This window comes from Scyliorhinus torazame, chromosome 13 (genome assembly GCF_047496885.1).
Source record: "Scyliorhinus torazame isolate Kashiwa2021f chromosome 13, sScyTor2.1, whole genome shotgun sequence".
Lineage (NCBI taxonomy): Eukaryota > Metazoa > Chordata > Chondrichthyes > Carcharhiniformes > Scyliorhinidae > Scyliorhinus > Scyliorhinus torazame.
In genome coordinates this window covers 25,349,614-25,363,904 of record NC_092719.1, presented here as the reverse complement: position 1 = coordinate 25,363,904, position 14,291 = coordinate 25,349,614, and the positions used below count along the sequence as shown (strand labels likewise).

The 14,291-nt window shown below is 63.3% G+C and overlaps 1 long non-coding RNA gene across 1 annotated transcript in view; it reads right to left on the bottom strand.

Annotated features, from left to right (window-relative positions):
- LOC140387668 (uncharacterized) overlaps positions 1-14,291 on the bottom strand; it is a 138,191-nt gene that overhangs the window by 27,679 nt on the left and 96,221 nt on the right. Inside the window, exons 2-3 of the long non-coding RNA XR_011933935.1 lie at positions 11,458-11,611; positions 10,190-10,296 (exon numbers count right to left, since the gene is read on the bottom strand). This is a non-coding gene — a long non-coding RNA (uncharacterized lncRNA). The remainder of the gene's footprint in view (positions 1-10,189; positions 10,297-11,457; positions 11,612-14,291) is intronic.

The window sequence follows — 14,291 nt, the reverse complement described above, 5'->3', positions numbered from 1 at the left end:
CCCGGCCACTCCCCGGCCACTCCCTGTCAGCCCCGTCACTCCCCGTCACCCCCGGCCACTCCCCGTCACTCCCCGTCACTCCCGGTCACTCCCCGTCACTCCCGGCCACTCCCCGGCCACTCCCTGTCAGCCCCGTCACTCCCTGTCACCCCCGGCCACTCCCTGTCACCCCCGTCACTCCCCGTCACCCCGGTCTCTCCCCATCACCCCCGGTCACTCCCCATCACCTCCGGTCACTCCCCATCACCCGCGGCCACTCCCCGTCACCCCGGTCACTCCCCGTCACTCCCTGTCACCCCCGGTCACTTCCCGTCACTCCCCGTCACCCCCGTCACTCCCCGTCATCCCCGGCCACTCCCCGTCACCCCCATCACTCCCCGTCACCCCCGGCCACTCCCCGGCCACTCCCTGTCAGCCCCGTCACTCCCCGTCACCCCCGGCCACTCCCCGTCACTCCCCGTCACTCCCGGTCACTCCCGTCACTCCCGGCCACTCCCCGGCCACTCCCTGTCAGCCCCGTCACTCCCTGTCACCCCCGGCCACTCCCTGTCACCCCCGTCACTCCCCGTCACCCCGGTCTCTCCCCATCACCCCCGGTCACTCCCCATCACCTCCGGTCACTCCCCATCACCCGCGGCCACTCCCCGTCACCCCGGTCACTCCCCGGTCACCCCCTGTCACTCCCCGTCACCCCCGGTCACTCCCCATCACCCCCGTCACTCCCCGTCACTCCCTGTCACTCCCCGTCACCCCCGGTCTCTCCCCGTCACCCCGGTCACTCCCTGGTCACTCCCGGTCTCTCCCCGTCACCCCGGTCACTCCCCAGTCACTCCCCGTCACTCCCCGTCACCCCGGTCACTCCCCGGTCACTCCCCGTCACTCCCCGTCACCCCCGGTCACTTCCCGTCACTCCCCGTCACCCCCGGCCACTCCCCGTCATCCCCGGCCACTCCCCGTCACCCCCATCACTCCCCATCACTCCCCGTCACCCCCGGCCACTCCCCGGCCACTCCCTGTCAGCCCCGTCACTCCACGTCACCCCCGGCCACTCCCCGTCACTCCCCGTCACTCCCGGTCACTCCCCGTCACTCCCGGCCACTCCCCGGCCACTCCCTGTCAGCCCCGTCACTCCCTGTCACCCCCGGCCACTCCCTGTCACCCCCGTCACTCCCCGTCACCCCCGGCCACACCCCGTCACCCCCGGTCACTCCCCGTCATGCCCGGTCTCTCCCCGTCACCCCCGGTCACTCCCCGTCACCCCGGTCTCTCCCCGTCATGCCCGGTCTCTCCCCGTCACCCCCGGCCACACCCCGTCACCCCCGGTCACTCCCCGTCATGCCCGGTCTCTCCCCGTCACCCCCGGTCACTCCCCATCACCCCGGTCTCTCCCCGTCACCCCCGGTAACTCCCCGTCACCCCCGGCCACACCCCGTCACCCCCGGTCACTCCCCGTCATGCCCGGTCTCTCCCCGTCACCCCCGGTCACTCCCCGTCACCCCGGTCTCTCCCCGTCACCCCCGGCCACTCCCCGTCACCCCCGGCCACTCCCCGGTCACTCCCCGTCACTCCCCGGCACCCCCCGTCACTCCCTGTCACGCCCTGTCACCCCCGTCACTCCCCGTCATTCCCTGTCATTCCCTGTCACTCCCCGTCACTCCCTGTCACGCCCTGTCACCCCCGTCACTCCCCGTCACCCCCGGCCACTCGCCGCCACACACGGCCACTCCCTGTCACCCCCGTCACTCCCCGTAACCCCCGGCCACTCCCGTCACTCCCCGTCACCCCCGGTCACTCCCCGTCACTCCCCGTCACCCCCGTCACTCCCCGTCACCCCCGGCCACTCCCCGTCACCCCCGGCCACTCCCCATCACCCCCGGCCACTCCCTGTCATCCCCGGCCACTCCCTGTCACCCCGTCACACCCTGTCACCCCCGGCCGCACCCCGTCACTCCCCGTCACTCCCTGTCACCCCCGGTCACTTCCCGTCACTCCCCGTCACCCCCGACCACTCCCCGTCATCCCCGGCCACTCCCCGTCCCCCCCATCACTCCCCATCACTCCCCGTCACCCCCGGCCACTCCCCAGCCACTCCCTGTCAGCCCCGTCACTCCCCGTCACCCCCGGCCACTCCCCGTCACTCCCCGTCACTCCCGGTCACTCCCCGTCACTCCCGGCCACTCCCCGGCCACTCCCTGTCAGCCCCGTCACTCCCTGTCACCCCCGGCCACTCCCTGTCACCCCCGTCACTCCCCGTCACCCCGGTCTCTCCCCATCACCCCCGGTCACTCCCCATCACCTCCGGTCACTCCCCATCACCCGCGGCCACTCCCCGTCACCCCGGTCACTCCCCGTCACTCCCTGTCACCCCCGGTCACTTCCCGTCACTCCCCGTCACCCCCGGCCACTCCCCGTCATCCCCGGCCACTCCCCGTCACCCCCATCACTCCCCATCACTCCCCGTCACCCCCGGCCACTCCCCGGCCACTCCCTGTCAGCCCCGTCACTCCCCGTCACCCCCGGCCACTCCCCGTCACTCCCCGTCACTCCCGGTCACTCCCGTCACTCCCGGCCACTCCCCGGCCACTCCCTGTCAGCCCCGTCACTCCCTGTCACCCCCGGCCACTCCCTGTCACCCCCGTCACTCCCCGTCACCCCGGTCTCTCCCCATCACCCCCGGTCACTCCCCATCACCTCCGGTCACTCCCCATCACCCGCGGCCACTCCCCGTCACCCCGGTCACTCCCCGGTCACTCCCTGTCACTCCCCGTCACCCCCGGTCACTCCCCATCACCCCCGTCACTCCCCGTCACTCCCTGTCACTCCCCGTCACCCCCGGTCTCTCCCCGTCACCCCGGTCACTCCCTGGTCACTCCCGGTCTCTCCCCGTCACCCCGGTCACTCCCCAGTCACTCCCCGTCACTCCCCGTCACCCCGGTCACTCCCCGGTCACTCCCCGTCACTCCCCGTCACCCCCGGTCACTTCCCGTCACTCCCCGTCACCCCCGGCCACTCCCCGTCATCCCCGGCCACTCCCCGTCACCCCCATCACTCCCCATCACTCCCCGTCACCCCCGGCCACTCCCCGGCCACTCCCTGTCAGCCCCGTCACTCCACGTCACCCCCGGCCACTCCCCGTCACTCCCCGTCACTCCCGGTCACTCCCCGTCACTCCCGGCCACTCCCCGGCCACTCCCTGTCAGCCCCGTCACTCCCTGTCACCCCCGGCCACTCCCTGTCACCCCCGTCACTCCCCGTCACCCCGGTCTCTCCCCATCACCCACAGCCATTCCCCATCACCGCGGCCACTCCCCATCACCCCCCGTCACTCCCCGTCAACCCCCGTCACCCCCCTCAACCCCCGTCACTCCCAATCACCCCCGCTCACTCCCCGTCACCCCCGGCTACTCCCTGTCACCCCCGTCACTCCCCGTCACCCCGGTCTCTCCCCATCACCCCCGGTCACTCCCCATCACCTCCGGTCACTCCCCATCACCCGCGGCCACTCCCCGTCACCCCGGTCACTCCCCGGTCACTCCCTGTCACTCCCCGTCACCCCCGGTCACTCCCCATCACCCCCGTCACTCCCCGTCACTCCCTGTCACTCCCCGTCACCCCCGGTCTCTCCCCGTCACCCCGGTCACTCCCGGTCCCTCCCCGTCACCCCGGTCACTCCCCAGTCACTCCCCATCACCCGCGGCCACTCCCCATCACCCCGGCCAGTCCCCATCACCCCCCGTCACTCCCCGTTAACCCCCGTCAACCCCCGTCACTCCTCATCACCTGCGGCCACTCCCCGTCAACCCCCGTCACTCCCCGTCAACCCCCGTCACTCCCCGCCACTCCCCGTCACCCCCCCGTCACTCCCCGTCACCCCACGTTACTCCCCGTCACTCCCCGTCACTCCCCGTCACACCCGGCCACTCCCCGCCACTCCCCGTCAGCCCCCGTTACTCCCCGGTCACTCCCTGTCACTCCCTGTCACTCCCCGTCACCCCCGGTCACTCCCCATCACCCCCGTCACTCCCCGTCACTCCCTGTCAATCCCCGTCACCCCCGGTCTCTCCCCGTCACCCCGGTCACTCCCGGTCCCTCCCCAACACCCGCGGCCACTCCCCATCACCCCCCGTCACTCCCCGTCAACCCCCATCACTCCTCATCACCCGCGGCCACTCCCCGTCAACCCCCGTCACTCCCCGTCAACCCCCGTCACTCCCCGTCAACCCCCGTCACCCCCCCGTCACTCCCCGTCACCCCACGTTACTCCCCGTCACTCCCCGTCACTCCCCGTCACACCCGGCCACTCCCCGCCGCTCCCCGTCAGCCCCCGTTACTCCCCGGTCACTCCCTGTCACTCCCTGTCACTCCCCGTCACCCCCGGTCACTCCCCATCACCCCCGTCACTCCCCGTCACTCCCTGTCAATCCCCGTCACCCCCGGTCTCTCCCCGTCACCCCGGTCACTCCCGGTCCCTCCCCAACACCCGCGGCCACTCCCCATCACCCCCCGTCACTCCCCGTCAACCCCCATCACTCCTCATCACCCGCGGCCACTCCCCGTCACTCCCCGTCACTCCCCGTCAACCCCGTCACTCCCCGTCAACCCCGTCACTCCCTGTCACTCCCCGTCACCCCCGTCACTCCCCGTCACCCCCGTCACTCCCCGTCAATCCCTGTCACGCCCTGTCACCCCCGTCACCCCCCGTCACTCCCCGTCAACCCCGTCACTCCCTGTCACCCCCGTCACCCCCCGTCAGTCCCCGTCACTCCCCGTCACTCCCTGTCACTCCCCGTCGCTCCCCGTCACCCCCCGTCACCCCCGTCACTCCCCGTCAATCCCTGTCACGCCCTGTCACGCCCTGTCACCCCCGTCACCCCCCCGTCGCTCCCCGTCACCCCCGTCACGCCCTGTCACCTCCGTCACTCCCCGTCACCCCCGTCACTCCCTGTCACGCCCTGTCACCCCCGTCACTCCCCGTCACCCCCCCGTCACTCCCCGTCACTCCCCGTCACTCCCCGTCACCCCCGTCACTCCCTGTCACGCCCTGTCACCCCCGTCACTCCCCGTCACCCCCGTCACTCCCTGTCACGCCCTGTCACCCACGTCCCACCCCCGTCACCCCCGTCACTCCCTGTCACGCCCGGTCACCCCCGTCACTCCCTGTCACCCCGGCCACTCCCCGTCACCCCGTCACTCCCGGCCACTCCCCGGCCACTCCCTGTCAGCCCCGTCACTCCCTGTCACCCCCGGCCACTCCCTGTCACCCCCGTCACTCCCCGTCACCCCGGTCTCTCCCCATCACCCCCGGTCACTCCCCATCACCTCCGGTCACTCCCCATCACCCGCGGCCACTCCCCGTCACCCCGGTCACTCCTCGGTCACTCCCTGTCACTCCCCGTCACCCCCGGTCACTCCCCATCACCCCCGTCACTCCCCGTCACTCCCTGTCACTCCCCGTCACCCCCGGTCTCTCCCCGTCACCCCGGTCACTCCCTGGTCACTCCCGGTCTCTCCCCGTCACCCCGGTCACTCCCCAGTCACTCCCCGTCACTCCCCATCACCCACAGCCATTCCCCATCACCGCGGCCACTCCCCATCACCCCCCGTCACTCCCCGTCAACCCCCGTCACTCCCCGTCACCCCCGGCCACTCCCTGTCACCCCCGGTCACTCCCCGTCACCCCCGGCCACTCCCCGTCACCCCCGGCCACTCCCCGTCACCCCGGTCTCTCCCTGTCACCCCCGGCCACTCTCCGTCACCCCCGGCCACTCCCCGTCACCCCGGTCTCTCCCTGTCACCCCCGGCCACTCCCCGTCACCCCCGGTCTCTCCCCGTCACCCCGGTCGCTCCCCGTCACTCCCCGTCACCCCCGGTCTCTCCCCGTCACCCCCGTCACTCCCCGTCACCTCCCGTCACTCCCCGTCACCCCCGTCACTCCCCGTCACCCCCGGCCGCTCCCCGTCACTCCCCGTCACTCCCCGGTCACTCTCCGTCACTCCCCGTCACCCCCGGTCACACCCCGTCACTCCCCATCACCCCGGTCTCTCCCCGTCACCCCCGGCCACTCCCCGTCACCCCCGGTCACTCCCCATCACCCCGGTCTCTCCCCGTCACCCCCGGTACCTCCCCGTCACCCCCGGCCACACCCCGTCACCCCCGGTCACTCCCCGTCATGCCCGGTCTCTCCCCGTCACCCCCGGTCACTCCCCGTCACCCCGGTCTCTCCCCGTCACCCCCGGCCACTCCCCGTCACCCCCGGCCACTCCCCGGTCACTCCCCGTCACTCCCCGTCACCCCGGGCCACTCCCCGTCACCCCGGTCTCTCCCCGTCACCCCCGGCCACTCCGCGTCACCCCCGGTCTCTCCCTGTCACCCCCGGCCACTCCCCGTCACTCCGGTCACTCCCCGTCACCCCCGGTCACTCCCCGGTCACTCCCTGTCATTCCTATCACTCCCCGGTCACCCCCGGCCACTCCCCGTCACCCCCGGCCACTCCCCGTCACCCCCGGCCCTCCCCGTCACCCCCGGCCACTCCCCGGCCACTCCCCGTCACTCCCCGGTCACTCACCGTCACTCCCCGTCACTCCCCGGCCACTCCCCGTCACCCCCCATCACCCTGGTCACTCCCCGGCCACTCCCCGTTACTCCCCGTCACTCCCCGTCACTCCCTGTCACCCCCGGCCACTCCCTGTCACCCCGGCCACTCCCCGTCACCCCGGCCTCTCCCCGTCACCCCCGGTCACTCCCCGTCACCCCCGGTCACTTCCCGTCACCCCCGGCCACTCCCCGTCACTCCCTGTCACCCCCGTCACTCCCCGTCACCCCCGGCCACTCCCCGTCACCCAGGTCACTCCCCGTCACCCCCGGTCTCTCCCCGTCACCCCCGGCCACTCCCCGTCACTCCGGTCACTCCCCGTCACCCCCGGTCACTCCCCGGTCACTCCCTGTCATTCCTATCACTCCCCGGTCACCCCCGGCCACTCCCCGTCACCCCCGGCCACTCCCCGTCACCCCCGGCCCTCCCCGTCACCCCCGGCCACTCCCCGGCCACTCCCCGTCACTCCCCGGTCACTCACCGTCACTCCCCGTCACTCCCCGGCCACTCCCCGTCACCCCCCATCACCCTGGTCACTCCCCGGCCACTCCCCGTTACTCCCCGTCACTCCCCGTCACTCCCTGTCACCCCCGGCCACTCCCTGTCACCCCGGCCACTCCCTGTCACCCCGGCCTCTCCCCGTCACCCCCGGTCACTCCCCGTCACCCCCGGTCACTTCCCGTCACCCCCGGCCACTCCCCGTCACTCCCTGTCACCCCCGTCACTCCCCGTCACCCCCGGCCACTCCCCGTCACCCAGGTCACTCCCCGTCACCCCCGGTCTCTCCCCGTCACCCCCGGCCACTCCCCGTCACTCCGGTCACTCCCCGTCACTCCCTGTCACCCCCGGTCACTCCCTGTCACCCCCCGTCACCCCGGTCTCTCCCTGTCACCCCCGGCCACTCCCCGTCACCCCGGTCACTCCCCGTCACCCCCCGTCACTCTCCGTCACCCCCGGCCACTCCCCGTCACCCCGGTCTCTCCCTGTCACCCCCGGCCACTCCCCGTCACCCCCGGCCACTCCCCGTCACTCCCCGGCCACTCCCCGTCACCCCCGGCCACTTCCCGTCACTCCCCGGTCACTCCCTGTCACCTCCGGCCACTCCCCGTCACCCCGGTCTCTCCCCGTCACCCCGGTCTCTCCCTGTCACCCCCGGCTACTCCCTGTCACCCCCGGCCACTCCCCGTCACCCCGGTCACTCCCCGGTCACCCACGGCCACTCCCCGTCACCCCCGGCCACTCCCCGTCACCCCCGGCCACTCCCTGTCACCCCCGTCACTCCCCGTCACCCCGGTCTCTCCCCATCACCCCCGGTCACTCCCCATCACCTCCGGTCACTCCCCATCACCCGCGGCCACTCCCCGTCACCCCGGTCACTCCCCGGTCACTCCCTGTCACTCCCCGTCACCCCCGGTCACTCCCCATCACCCCCGTCACTCCCCGTCACTCCCTGTCACTCCCCGTCACCCCCGGTCTCTCCCCGTCACCCCGGTCACTCCCTGGTCACTCCCGGTCTCTCCCCGTCACCCCGGTCACTCCCCAGTCACTCCCCGTCAATCCACCATCACCCACAGCCATTCCACATCACCGCGGCCACTCCCCATCACCCCATGAAGGGGCAATTTAGCGTGGCCAATCCACCTACCCTGCACATCTATGGGTTGTGGGGGGCGAAACCCACGCAAACACGGGAGACTGTGCAAACTCCACACAGACAGCGACCCAGAACCAGGATCGAACCTGGGACCTCAGCGCCGAGAGGCAGCAGGGCTAACCCACTGCGCCACCGTGCTGCCGTGAATCTCATTGTAATGGGAACCCACCTCAGGCTCGGGCTTCTGGACTGGCATCATCAGCCATGACCTCAACGGGTGGGTAGCCCTTGACCCCCACAAGCCATGCCAGCAGACTGGGGTGGTCCTTGAAGACCCCGGGGATATGCAAATGCTTCAGAATGAAGCTGGCATGCGTGCTCGCAGGGAAACGCGCGCACACTTGCATGATGTTCATCCAGTGGTTGCAGACTAATTGGACATTCAAGGATTGATGAAGGGCACTCCCTGATGCTACCCATGTCCCATCTATCGTCCCCTGGACCTGAGGCATCCCAGCGATGGCGACAAAACCTGCAGCCCAGCCATCTTGGTGGCCCTGGGTCGAGGTCAAAGTGGATGAAGTCAGATGCCCGAGCATACAGACCATCTGTGACCTCTGGGACGCACTTGTGGGCTGATGATTGAGATATCCCACAGAAATCCTCGGCCGAGCCCTGGAATGAGCCAGCGGCAAAAGAGGTTCAGGGCTGCCATGACCTTCACGGCCACAGAGAATGGTGGCAGGTCTACACCTCTCTTTGTGCAGATGGAGTCTTCAGCGGCACATGGTCTCAGACAGCTCCAGGAATGACATGAGGGCCCAGTAAACCCGAGGTCTCCTTCTCCGACATCTACAGCCCCCTTCCTTGGATTGATGGCCGGTGAGGCCCTCCCAGCGTCAGAGTGACCTATGGGCTTGCATCTGGCTGCTCCTCCCTTCGTATCAGCAGCAGTGAAATCCATCACATGTTGGGGCAAATAAACCCCCATCTGAACCATGAGGACTGTTGGCACCCCCAGGTCATTTGGTTGGTCGCAGCTGCGAGGCCGGCGAATCTGGCACCGATTCTCATTCAAATTGATTGTGTTCCACGCGACACTGGTGCTAGCCCCTTAACAGCAGCAGAGTCGGTCAAAGTGTGGCACCAGCTTTTCTGTCGTGAAAGTCCACAGATTCTGCGTTGGTGTCAACACTTAGGGCGGGATTCTCCGATTGCCGGCACTGAAATCGCCTTCGGCGGTCGGCTGGAGAATCCCTTTTTGCACCAAAATCTACGCATCCTCCGGACATAGCCTCGGAATCGGAGAATCGCGCCGAACATTTTGACAATGCGGAAACAGGCCATTTGCCCCAAGAGGCCGTGATGCCGGTATATTCCACGTGAATATTCTCCCATTCTTCTTTATCTAATCAATCAACATATTATTCGACTATTGTCCCCCTATGTGCTTGTCTAGATTCCCCTTAAATGCTCTTTGCCTTACCTAGTCCTTCTGGCAGTGAGTTCCATATTCCAGCCACTCTCTGGAGAAATGGATATCTCCCGAGTTCCCTCATGGATATATTGGTGATTATCTTACATTTATCACCTTTAAATTTACACGCCTCCACAAGTGGACACATCTACCCTGTCAAATGGTTACATAATTTTATTAGGTCTCCGTCTTCTTCTATAGCAAAGAGCCCCAGATTGAAAAATACTCCTGGATAATTATACCGACTCGGTTCTGATATAATCCTTGGGCTCGGTTCGCTAACTTGGCTGGATTGTGATGTCAGCCATTGCCAACACCGTGGGTTCAATTCACATAGTAGCTGAAGTTATCGATGAAGGCCCCGCCTTCTCAACTTTGCCCCTTCCCTGTGGTGTGGTGACCCTCAGGTCAAATCATCACCAGTCAGCCCTCTCTCAAAAGGGGAGAGTCGCCGATGATCCTTGGGGACTCTTTCAGTCCAACCCTTGTTGCACTTGAACACACTAGATTCGTATTCCCGACTCACCTTATGTAACGATCTCCCCTGTAGCAATGAATGATCCAAATGTCCATTGTCTCTGTTGCTAGCGTTCATTTCAATCTCTTTTTTCTCAGCTTCTTGTTTTCATACATCTGTAAATAAAAATACTTTCATATTAACATATGAATAGAGACATTCAACATCATGAGGGGATTAAGTAAATGAGAAAAATTGTTTCCATTGGCAGAAGGGTTGATGAACTCCCCATCGAGGGCACTCTTTAAGTCATTCGCCAGTCCAGGAAGACTAAAGATGGCCTCGATCTTTCGGCCTCCTTCTCTGCCCTCACCATGGCTTCAGGATCCCCCCCCCCCATCCAACTTAGCTCTTCCGGGCTACACGAGCTTCTGCTCGCCCCACCTCTTATTGGCAAGGACCACCAGGCCTGACCCCTGGCAAGGGCAACCTGGTACCTGGGCACTGCCTGCCTGACACCCTGACAGTGTTCCAGCCAGCCTGGCAGTTCCACCTGGGCACCCTGGCAATGCCAGGGTGGCAGTGCCAAAGTGCCCAGGTGTCAAGGGGACTGCCAAAATACCACCCTGCCCTTCCTCCCACCACCCGGGGGCCAACGTCACAGCGCGACCCCCCCGAGGTGCCCGGTTGAGACCTCGTTGGCGAGGCTGGTGAATCCCGGGCCCCGGGTGAATTGGCTCATTTACCTAAGGCCTCATTTAAATATGCATGCCTGGATCTCGCCCAACGAGAGCAAGCTCCAGATTGCGATGCACCGTAGGGTTCCATTGAATCTCACAAATCGTTTCGAACATCGAGAATCTCGATGCAGGCCTCTTGCGAGATTCAACAGCCTCGTCCCCACACCAGGTCGGGCCCGGCGAGGCTGCTGATTCGTGCCAACTTGTCACATTAGTTTAACAAGGCCTGATTCTTTTTTTTTGTTGCAGACTGACTGTGCGGAATGGGAGTGCCAGACAAGTGTTCGGGATGGGAATGTGGTACTGGAGAAGGGATTGGAAATGTGGGTCCGTGTGGAGGATAGTTTGGTGAGAGTGTGGGGGATGAGAATAGGGGACTGGGTGTGGGGGATGGGATGCTTTATGGGGGATAGGCTGATGAAAGTGTTGTACTGAATGTAAAGGCATTGGCTGTGATGTTTGGACGAGTTAAAAAGTGGCTGGAGGGTTGAGACAGGTAAGCAATTCAGCGGGGTATTGAGGGCGTCAGTCCTTGAAGAAGATGCCTTGATAAAGAAAGGGAGCAGTGTTCTTTTGCCTTCTCCTTTTAGCTGTTACCTGCTATCAGGTGTCAGTGCCCTGGGATGAGCAGGATTGCAGCAGTCCTATCCAGTTGTCCAGTGATCTCTTTCATGCATTGCAACAGATTCTGTCGACCTGGAGCATTTTTGATTTTTTTTCTTCTTGTACTTCACATCACGTGCAAGATTACCTAAAGACACAAAAAAATGAAATTAAATGAAAACTGGTCAGTGTTGGCATTATCTCCTAAGTTTTATGAAGGGACGTCAGAACAGAAACAGGAGGAGGTGGTGGCATAGAGGTATTGTCACTGGATTAGTAATCCAGGGACCCAGGATAATGTTCGGGGGCCTTGGGTTCGAATCCCACCCTGGTAGGTGATGGAATTTAAACTCAATAAAAAGTATCTGGAATTAAAAGTCTAATGGTGACCATGAAACCATTATCGATTGTGGTAAAACCCGATCTGGTCCACTAATGTCCTTTCGGGACTTACATGTGACTCCAGACACACAGCTAAGTAGTTGTCTTAAATGCCCTCTGAAATGGCCTCGCAAGCCACTCAGTTGAATTCGACCGCTACGGAAACACGAAAAAGGAATGAATTCGGATGACCCGGCAATTGAATTAGGCACCGGAAATGACAACCGCAAACCCAGCCCTGGCGACCCTGCAAAGTCCTCCTTACTAACATCTGGGGGCTTGTGCCAAAGTGGGAGAGCTGTCTCACAGACTAGTGAAGCAACAGCCTGACGTAGTCATACTCACAGAATCATACCTTTCAGACAATATCCCAGACCTGGGTATGTCCCAGAGTCGAGAGGGAGTTGACCTCAACATTGACTCTGGACCCCATGTCGTCTCATAGCTTCAGGTGAAACATGGGCAAGGAAACTTCCTGCTGATTACCACGTACCCCCCACTTCAGCACTCCTCCATGTTGAACACCACTTGGAGGAAGCACTGAGGATGGCCAGGGTGCAGAATATGCTCTGGGTGGGGGACTTCAATGTCCGAGCTGGCCGGGTTCTAAAGGACAAACTGCTAGACTGGGACTGCAGCAGGTGATGAGGGAACCAACATACTTGACCTCATCCTCACCAACCTGCCGGACGCAGATGCATGTCAATGACAGTATTGCAGAAGTGACCACCTCACAGTCCTTGTGGAGACAAAGTCCCGCCTTCACATTGAGGATACCCTCCATCGTGTTATGTGGCACCACCAGCGTGCTAAATGATATAGACTTCAAACAGATCTAGCAACTCAAGACTGGGCAGCCATGAGGCGCTGTGGCCCATCAGCAGCAGCAGAATTGTACTCAGCCACAATCTGCGACCTCATGGTCCAGCATATCCCCCACTCTCCCATTACCACCAAGCCAGGGGATCGACCCTGGTTCAATGAAGAGTGCAGGAGAGCACGCCAGGAGCAACACCAGCATACTGAAAAATGAGGTGTTGACCTGGTGAAGCTACAACACAGGGCTACTTGTGAGCCAAAGGCATAATCTGCAAGTAATAGACAAAGCTAAGCAATTCACAATGAACGCATCAGATCTAAGCTCTGCAGTCCTGCCACATCCAGCCGTGAATGGTGGTGGACAATTGAACACCTCACTGGAGCAGGAGGCTCCACAAATATCCCCATCCTCAATGATGGACGAGCCCAGCACATCAGTGCAAAAAACAAGGCTGAGGCATCCAAACAATCTTCAGCAAGAAGTTCCGAGTGGATGATCCATCTCGGTCTCCACCGGAGGTCTCCAGCATCACTGCTGTCAGTCTTCAGCCAATAAGATTCAGTCCAAGAAAAGGCTGAAGGTACTGGATACGGCAAAGGCTATGGGCCCTGACAATATCCCAGCAATAGTACTGAAGGCTTGTGCTCCAGAACTTGCTGCATCCCCAGCCAAGCTCTTCCAATACAGCTACAACACTGGCACCTATCCAGCAATGTGGAAACTTGCCCAGGTGTGTCCTGTACACATGAAACAGGACAAATCCAACCCAGCTAATTACTGCCAGATCGGTCTATTTTCCTTCGCTTTACCGCAAGCCCACGGATAACCTCATGATGCTCCACTTCTCCAGCTTCCACCCTAAACACATTAAAGAAGCCATCCCCTATGGACAAGCTCTCCGTATACACAGGATCTGCTCAGACGCGGAGGAGCGTAACAGACACCTACCGACGCTGAAAGATGCCCTCGTACGAACAGGATATGGCACTCGACTCATCGATCGACAGTTCCAACGCGCCACAGCGAAAAACCACACCGACCTCCTCAGAAGACAAACATGGGACACAACCGACAGAATACCCTTCGTCGTCCAGTACTTTCCTGGAGCGGAGAAACTACGACATCTTCTTCGCAGCCTTCAATACGTCATCGATGACGATGAACATCTTGCCAAGGTCATTGCCACACCCCCCACTACTTGCCATCAAACAACCGCGCAACCTCAAACAAACCATTGTTTGCAGCAAACTACAAAGCCTTCAGAACAGCGACCACGACACCACACAACCCTGCCATTGCAATCTCTGCAAGACGTGCCAGATCATCGACATGGGTACCACCATTACACGTGAGAACACCACCCACCAGGTACGCGGTACATACTCGTGCAACTCGGCCAATGTTGTCTACCTCATGTTGTCTACTGCAGCAGGAAAGGATGTCCCGAAGCGTGGTACATTGGCGAGACCATGCAGACGCTGCGACAACGGATGAACGGACATTGTGCGACAATCGCCAGGCAGGAATGTTCCCTTCCAGTCAGGGAACACTTCAGCAGTCAAGGGCATTCAGGCTCTGATCTCCGGGTAAGCGTTCTCCAAGGCGGCCTTCAGGACGCGCGACAACG